Source organism: Cyprinodon tularosa, unplaced genomic scaffold (genome assembly GCF_016077235.1).
Source record: "Cyprinodon tularosa strain WSP-4 unplaced genomic scaffold, ASM1607723v1 ctg508, whole genome shotgun sequence".
Classification (NCBI taxonomy): Eukaryota; Metazoa; Chordata; class Actinopteri; order Cyprinodontiformes; family Cyprinodontidae; genus Cyprinodon; species Cyprinodon tularosa.
In genome coordinates this window covers 300,583-309,420 of record NW_024039239.1, presented here as the reverse complement: position 1 = coordinate 309,420, position 8,838 = coordinate 300,583, and the positions used below count along the sequence as shown (strand labels likewise).

Sequence of the window (8,838 nt, the reverse complement as noted above, 5' to 3'; positions counted from 1 at the left end):
AAATTTTTGCTCCCCCAGACCAGAGGACTGTCGCTGGGTGAAGCTAAAAACCACCGCGAGTAGAACCTCGTGCGGGTCACCATCTGCTTCCCCGGTTTAAGAATGGGGCGCGTCCCCCGTCTAACACGTACTTCCGCCCACCAGTGGAGCTGCTTCCGGCTGACAGTGGAGCTATTTCCGCCCACCGGCAGAGCTGCTTCCGGCTGACAGCGGAGCTCCGTCACCGTGGAGCTGGATTGTGGGCGGAAACAGGATATTCGGAGCGAGCGTCGGGCTGAGGTGTGTTTATGGGAGTTTTTAGGGCCGATTTCTGAAGAAGTGGAGTTTCAGCCTGACAGGAAAAAGGCGGCGGAGACAAAGAGCAGGAACTCCGGTGTTAGTTGGACGGCGGTGGGACTCTCCTCCCGGTGAGTCCGCTTCTTTTCTTTGGGCTGAGGAGAGCAGAGCTCCGCTTCCTGCCAAGATAAGGTCTCTGTGGCTGAAAAAGCCGAGAGCTCAGGTGTGTTCAGGGAGGTGGGGGTTATGGCTGCTGTTCCTACAGGTGGTAAAGTTTCCCGTAGCCGGGCTGCCTGCTGAACCCCCCGTCTCTAAACTTCCAGCAGCAACAACTTTTCACCTGCTAAACATGTCCGCCTCCCGCAGAGCAGCTGGGAAACTCTACAGGTTTAGTTTGGAAACTAAAATAGTTTCACTTTGTGGACAGAAGCAGGAATCTGCTTCAACTGCATTAATTTAATACGAGATCGGGTGTTTTATTGGGGGGTGTTGCAGTGATGGGGCTCAGGTTTGCCTCCAGTTCTGCTCTCTGAGCCTTTATCTGTCAAACTGGGAGTTATTCTGGCAGCTGTTGTTAGAATAAACGTGGATCCATGCTGGGATCAACCCCCCCCGCCAGGTTGATCACAGGTTCCCACCGCTGTTGCATAATGAGGCGGTAAGGTGTGTCCTCCCTCGCGCCCCTGCAGCAGGTGAGTTGTTGCTCCTGCTGCCGTTTGGGGAGGAGCTGAAAGCAGGAAGAAGCTGAAAAGATCCACGAATAACGTCACCTTCATTCACCTTTACAAAAAATAGGTTAAACAGTAACATCCACTGACTTTTGAAGACGTTTAGCTTCCCATCCTGGAAGCTTTTCTAATTCAAAATGTCAGTAATGGCATTTTTACTTTAATGGTTTAATGGTTTTTCTTTCTTAAGCATGAAGCCATCTATGTTAAGAAAGAAAAAACAACCTTAAACAGAGAGGAGGGGGGACTCAGATTTCAGCTTTCAAAAACTTCCAATGCAGCGATAGAGATGATTCCATCCCGCTATCATCGCATACCCCAACTGCTTTACAGGAGAACAGAAGACCTCACCTTTTCAGCCAGGCCAACTATTCCCTATAAGACCCCCCTTTCAGAGACATAGACAGGTGTGGGGCATTGCAGGCTAACAAAGAAGCCAAATGACCCCCATTCCAAAGGATGGACCCATTCATCTGTTTCTATTTGCATGTTTTCTAAACAAAAACCAGGCTTTGTCGGGCTACTGGATAAAACCTGGAACTCAACACTATTTCTGACATTTTGAATTGAAAAATCTTCCTGGATGGAAGAGAAACGTCTTTAAACTTGGAAACAAAGTCCAGTGAATTGTTTATTTTTTTTTTACTTTTTTAGAACGACTATGACCCGGACGACTGAGAAGCTTCACCAGCATTCCTTTCAAATTTACTTGCAAAAATAATGGAACAAAATTCACTCCATACTGCTTGACGTTATACACCTGCAGTCATGGGAGGGATGAAACAACTCATACTTTTTTTTGGAATATATTATTTAAAACATGAAGGAAAAAACAGGATCAAATATTCAGCATTAAAGGTCGTTTTAAAAACGACGTGTCCGTTCTATTTTCTCAGCCTAAAGTTTGTTCATGTTGATCTGCATGTGTGTTCACACGTATGTCTGCACACTTCATTCACTTTTATTGGCCAGCTTCTACCTGCTGCTGAAACTGGAAAACTCTGAAAGCAATTTGCTAAAACGGAGAAAGTAAAGAACAGATTCCAATAAAAGAAAATATGTGTAAAACAGGACTTCAAAAAACCTTTAAAGGTTTAAGCAATATTTATAAATTTGACCAGTTTTCTCAGATTTTTTGTTCCAATTGTTTTTTCTAGATAAGATTTTTCTAAACCTTTTTTTTTGTTAAGGGGGTGTGGTTACTGATCCTGTTTTCCAGACTTTTACCTCCATGCTTCTGTTGTTTTGGGCGTGGACCAGCGGACAGGTGTCTGTTAGCTGCAGCTTTGTCATGAAATGAGTGAATTTCATAAAACTCAGTCTTCCCTCAAAATATTTGGAAAACACAATAAAATCCAGAAAATAAAATATAGAGAAGAAAGAGTGAAAAGAACCAGAAAAAAAGTTCCATTTAAAAAGAAAAGAAAAACATGTTTTCTTCTTTTTTCTTTAAGTGGTATGTTGCTCTTAATAACACGAGAGCCAATTTCTCTCCATAAATCACTCCATTGTGTCTATAAAGTTGTAAATAAGTGAGTGTGACCGGCGTGAAACGGCGGCTCATCCAGCTGGCCAACTTTCAGGTTTGTCCTTCCAGTTTCACCTGCAGCGGCCAAACAAAGAGGCTTTGTTTGCAGACTGGGTGCTGCTGCTTCAGCCGCTGGAAGGTCCGTCTGAAATTACCTCACAGTGAGGAAAGCTTCTGCAGACGGAGATCTACATATTTATAGTGAAAAGTCAGAGAAATTATCAGCTGGATCCTAATGTCTCAGGGTCTGTGATTTTATTTTATAGCCATTAACTTGAGAGAATCTGATCATTAAGATCAGGGACGAGTTTAGTTCATTTAGCCAAATGTTGGAAACCAGTGATGTCAGAGTTTAGATGGTCGTCGTTATCTCGGTTGTATCCGTGCTGCCAGAGCAGCTTTGTGGAAAGATGGGGAAAGATTTTCGGACACATGCCGCTCTCCATACGGACCTCTGTCTGAGCCAGGAACGGCTCTCTGTATGAAATTAAGGATGGAGAGCTGCGTTTCTGACGGCAAGGTGGCGGCGGGCTCCTCTAACTGTTTGCTGAGATGATGATGTTTAGATTTTTACAGCAAAGGTTTGACTTTCTGTCTAAGCCTTCAGTTAGGGTTGGGAATTGAAAAGATTTTCACGATTCCGATTCCCTTTTCGATTCTATCAAACGATTCGATTCTTTATCGATTCTTTTTTCGATTCCAATTTGGGGAAAAAGGGAGAACAAACAGTTTGATTATCAGCATCAACTTTGTTTACTTAACTATTGCACAATCTTACAAACTCAACAAGATCAAGATGTCCACAGGAAATGTGAAACTGGAGTAACATCTGTGTTTAAATGAAAAATTAATACAAGAACAAACTTAATAACCAACAATGTCTAATAACAAATGATGGGATAATAACCTATTTTAAATAACAAAAAATACTAATTATAAAACAGTAGTAGGGAAAATGAACAGTTATTTTGCAGAAAGATGAGCATATCTGCTTTTTCTGGAAGGATACGGGATCTTTCAGGGCTTATGGTGTCTCCAGCCGTGGAGAACACCCTCTCAGATGGGGTGGAGGAAGCCTGCAAACAGAGGTAGTTTTCAGCCAGTCCAGATAGCAAGGGCAGCGTATCTTGCTTGTTCCACCACCACAGTGTGGCGCTATCCCTGCAGGGGATGGAGGGCAAGCTTTTATAGAGCTGGATTTCCTGATCTACCCTCTGGGCTAAGGAAAGACGGGGCTTTGATTCACAAAGTGACCGCAGCTCGTTGTCTTCCTCCTCGAATAGTTCTTCCAACTTACGTAACTTACGTAAAAAACGTGACGTAAGTCGTGCTCCCCAGAGCCGGCGCTCTAGGCTCTGGTGCTGCAGGAATTGAAAAAAGAATCGTTCAGCGAGCTGCCAAACGATGCCATGGAATCGGAGAATACGGAACCGGTTCTCAACAGGAACCGGTTTTCGATTCCCATCCCTAGCTTCAGTCTTTCTGAGTTGATCTAAGGAGCCAGGGACAGGAAGCCTTGTTTAAATTCTCCCAGCTTGATGCTGCGTTTATACTTTGGGTTTAAATCACTTACTGACAAACACACAAAAAATGCAGCAAATGCCATAAAATGAAATCATAGAAATCAGAGAGCAGCAAACAAGAAACTATAAGGGATTTTTAAGCTGTACTGATGTTGGGGGCTTTAAAGGAAAAGTCCGCTCATATTCAGACTTCAGACTTCTGAAAGTTCTTTAAATATGAAATTATTCCATCCTGTTCAATAAATGATCAGTGTTTTTAATTCAGAGTGATTTTCATGTGAATGTGCTTTACTGGAGGCATCCATGTTTGTCAAAGAACACTACTGCCACCTACTAGTTAGTGACGTCACGGTGCGGTATCGGCTGTTGATCAAGTCCCAGTGCTGTATCTGGTGTTTGTCACAACGCGCTATTATCCAAGTCATCTTGAAAACATTCAAGAACTAAAAATCTCAGTGTGTGCCCGCTGTAGCTACCAGATCTGCTGTGACATTACGCTACATGATTGGCTGAACGTTGCCACATGACGTAAAACATTGTGGTTGCCCAGACAACGATAATATCACGCAGCGTCCGTGTGCCGAGTCGGGAGCATCTGTATCGTTAGTGGTGAAGTTTTAGGTGATTGATAACAGACCTAAAAAAAATCTGTTTCGGATAAACAAAGTAATTGTTAGACCACGATATAAAAAGATGGATAGCACTGTGGCTAGCTGTACTCGGTTGCTAACAGGTTAGCCTCTTTAAGCTCGCTCAGTTAGCCATATTAAGCTACACTAGTTTTTGATTCGGGTCAACGACAACAACCGTTCGTTTTCTACAAATAGAATAACTTTTATTTTTCTAAAATCTCTATGAAACTCATTTTTTTAAGATGTTCCATTTGTCCCTCCTGCCCTCAGATCTTAATAAAAAGAATAAAAATAAGCTGAGATAGCAGAGCTCAGTCTGTCTTAGAAGGCAGGACTTTCCTTCCAGACTGACAATGATTGTTTTCTACTTTAGATCACAGATGAAATGGAAAATAATAGCAAATATAGGGAATAATATGCTGAGATTCCAAAAGAGATTTGATCCTTAGGAAACGGGCTCAATACAGTTTGTTCGAGTGGAGTTGCCATATATGGATGTCATTAGAAGGGGCGGAGCCTCGAGCAGGTCTGGTAACTACAGCGGCTTCAGGCATGTTACCCCAATAAGAATGGAAACACAACCAACTCACGACTAAAGACTGATACTTACTTTACTCTGTAGTCTTTTTTTCATAGATTTTTTTTTTAAACTATATCCAGTTATTTAATTCAATAATCAAAATAGATATATTTTAATTATTTGATGAGAAATATAATTATTTATTTGTATATTTTACAATTTAATGTTAAATGTAATATTTGAATGATTTATTGGATGAATAAATAAATGATACATGTATTTATTTCAAATTAACACATATATATATATATATTCTATCCCTTGGTATGTTAAGGATTATAACGGTTAAAACCATCTGGTGACCCTCTGGGGGGCCCGACCTCCGCCTGCTATAGAGGATCAGCACTCGGCTCGACTTAACTTTCATTTAGATGCACATTTAAAGCCAACATTGGAGTGAAAATAAGAAGAGATAGGATACGAATGGAAGTGCTTACATTTAAATCTATAAAATTCTCTATGAAGACCAAAGGAGGAGTGAGGAACCCTCAGGAGGAACCTGGGTGCAGCCGTGGATCCAGAGTCTGTCTCTAAATCAGCTGCTGAGCGTCTTGGAAAGATGACGACTGCAGGCCGTGGTTCTCAGTGGGTCCGGTTACTCCATCATTGTCTTTACGGGTCGCTGTGAAAAGAAATGGAGTTCTAACCAACGTCTGGAATATGGATCCATTTACACCCTTCTCAGATCACAGGGCAGATTGTTGATTGGCTTGTTTGCTATAAACCATGGAGACCTGCTCACCCAGGCTTCAGGAGGTAGAATTAAATCTAAAATCAATTCAAATTGGAATATAAGTTTAATATCTAAAGGTATTTCAGTACAATTAACAGTATTTGGCAGCACTGTTAAGTGTTTATATATCTATAACTCTATATATGTCATTCTATGATTAGTCTAGCTGACTGACACGGGGTCTGGGAAATCTCAGCCTCCCTGATCTAAACCACAGATGGAGGTTATTGATTCATGAATCAATCTAAAGTTAATTGTTATTTTGTTGTTGTTGTTGTTTTCTTGTATCAAAAAGATCTGTATAACACAAAGGGTTGAGCATAGTTTTAGAACATAGTACTAATTATAGTATATTAGTAATTATATTTCAGCTATTGGATTCAGTGGCATTAAACGGCGAGTAAATAAGCCAAATGTTCATGAGGTAAAACAGAACAGGAAGCTATTAGGTTACTGAATAAACTGGTGGTTCTGGTTCCACTCACAGGCGCGTTAGAACTTGGATCCATGAAGCTCACCCCCTCATCAAGCTTCTCCATCTACAATGCTAACTACTAGCATGTCTTGTTCTATCAAGTTTCAAACATTTCCACTTTTCTATCCTCCATCAGCGCCGCTAAATGGGCCCATTAAGGAGAACTGAAGGAGTTAGGATTCATTAACAGAACCAAAGGAAGTTCATTCTGGATCCTTGGATTCATTAAACAGAGGAAATAATCTGGACCAGAATCTGGATCCATTCATGGGTCGTTTCTCAATCTGTGTGCGTTTTCGTGTCCTCATGAACCGTCATCAGCCTCATCTCTTGCGCTGTTCCAATTCACTAGAACAGCAAACAGAGAACGGACAAAGTCTCTGGATGTTGTTCTGGCTGGCCCCTCCCTCTTTACCCAGCATGCATCAGAGCAGACTTGTCCGTTCTCCAGACTGACCGCTGTCCCAGCATGCACTGCAGCAGCAGCAGCTTCCAGGTTAGCGCTCAAAGAGCTCAGAGTATTAAGTTAAAAGTTCTGTTTTTTGTTGTCGTTGTAAAAGTACGTTTTAAGATCATTTTAGGTGAGAACATTAGACTTTAGGGTTTACTTTATGACCCATTTACTGATTTAATAAGTAATTTTAAAAAAGGTCAGATGTTGAGACCAGCCCTCTCTCAGCATAGCAGTGTGTGAAGTCCCGCTGGCTATGATGGAGGTTTGATTATTTTATTTCGCAAAATGTTCATTTGATTTGTGTTTATCTGACTGTGTTCATTATTATTCCCCCACTAAATGAAAGTCATAATTTATTATTATCTAGAAACTATTAATAACAGGCGGTGAAATGCGGCTCCAGACGAGCTGAGCGTGTGGTGATGTCATCGGTACGCTGCTTTTCCAATTCACCCATGTTTTCACGCAGATTAATGCTGCGTGCTCCTTTCTCCCCGAGTCCATATGTCCTGTGCTCTTGGCAAGTCCGTACTCGTGTTGTAGTGAATTGAGAAATGGCCATGGTTCTGCTTTAGCACGGCCCATTCTGGGATTATTTCTCTTTCAAATACCAGTGAGGCTTTGATTAAGAATGAACAGTAGCACCCTCTAGTGGAAGAGAGCATCATTACAACACTGAAATAAATTCCTTCTCAGTCATTCTGATGGAAGAAAGTTTAATAACCATGAATTGATAATTAATGAGCACTTTTTGCTGATGGTGACGCTGCAGCTGCTGAGCAGAGCTCTAAGAACAGCTGACTTTTCCTGATTTACATCTGACAGTTTAAAGCTCTATTCTTCTCCTTTAGCAGCCATGGGCTTTAGTAGCTGGTTACCCTGGAAACCAACTGAACTGAGCAGCCAGGTTCCTCCTTCTGCAGACTTTCCCCTCACACAGGTTTACATAACGTCTGGGTTAAATAGTGACGCTACTGAATAAACGTTGTGATGGATATTACAGCTCGCCTCCTCATATTCGATGAGGCTGGCCACATGTGTCAACTCTGCATTTATCTGGGAAGTGGTTCCTAAAAATAACAACTTTGGATATTTTTGTTTACTTCTCATCACTTTTGCCAAGTTTGTTTATTTTGCAGATTTTAGTAGCAAGACTCAAAGGGCTTTCCGTAAAACATAAGAGGAAAATACACAAGCAACAGAATACTGCATAGAAGAAATTTAATAATCAAAGAATGTGATTAACTTTACAGAATAAAAATTATTGATTTTACTGGACCTAAACTAAAACTCCTGAATAAGTTTTTCAAGGTCCTGCTGAGACATTAGTCGTTTGAACCTGGAGATGTTCTTCAGCTGATAGAACCCCACTTTGTTCCTGTCTCTATGATCCTCTGCAGGTTCAGTCCGAGTCCATCGCTACACCCAGATTTAGAGCCTGGTTGCTGTTTTCCAGCTGGATTAGCTGAAGCTGGGTGCTAACTCTGAAATGCTCTTCCTTTGGTCCAGAGACTATGGCAGTTTCTCAATTCACAAGATTCTTGCCAAGTCCGTTCTTGAGAAGAAGACAGAAAGTTTGGACTCTTTGAGAACGGGAGCACGCAGAATAAATCTGGGTCAATTGGAACAGAAGCATACTGATGACATCACCACATGCTCTGCTAGTCTGGAGCTGCATTTCACCTCCTGTTATTAATAGTCTCTAGATGAAACATTTTTATGTTTTTCATTTATTGGGGGAATGATATGGTATATGAGAAAATGTCAGATAAACACAAATCAAATTAACATTTCACACACGGCTATGCTGAGGAAGGCTGCTGCGGACTTCCTAGCGCCAGCCCCGGCCGCTGCGGACGTCCTAACGCCAGCCCCGGCCGCTGCGGACGTCCTAACGCCAGCCCCGGCC

The 8,838-nt window shown here is 41.8% G+C and overlaps 1 protein-coding gene across 1 annotated transcript in view; it reads left to right on the top strand.

Annotated features, from left to right (window-relative positions):
- Window positions 1-206: 206 nt before the first annotated feature.
- llgl2 (LLGL scribble cell polarity complex component 2) overlaps window positions 207-8,838 on the top strand; it is a 48,330-nt gene continuing 39,698 nt past the window's right edge. The window contains exon 1 of the mRNA XM_038303194.1: window positions 207-407. The gene's annotated coding sequence lies outside the window, so the exon portion shown is untranslated. The remainder of the gene's footprint in view (window positions 408-8,838) is intronic.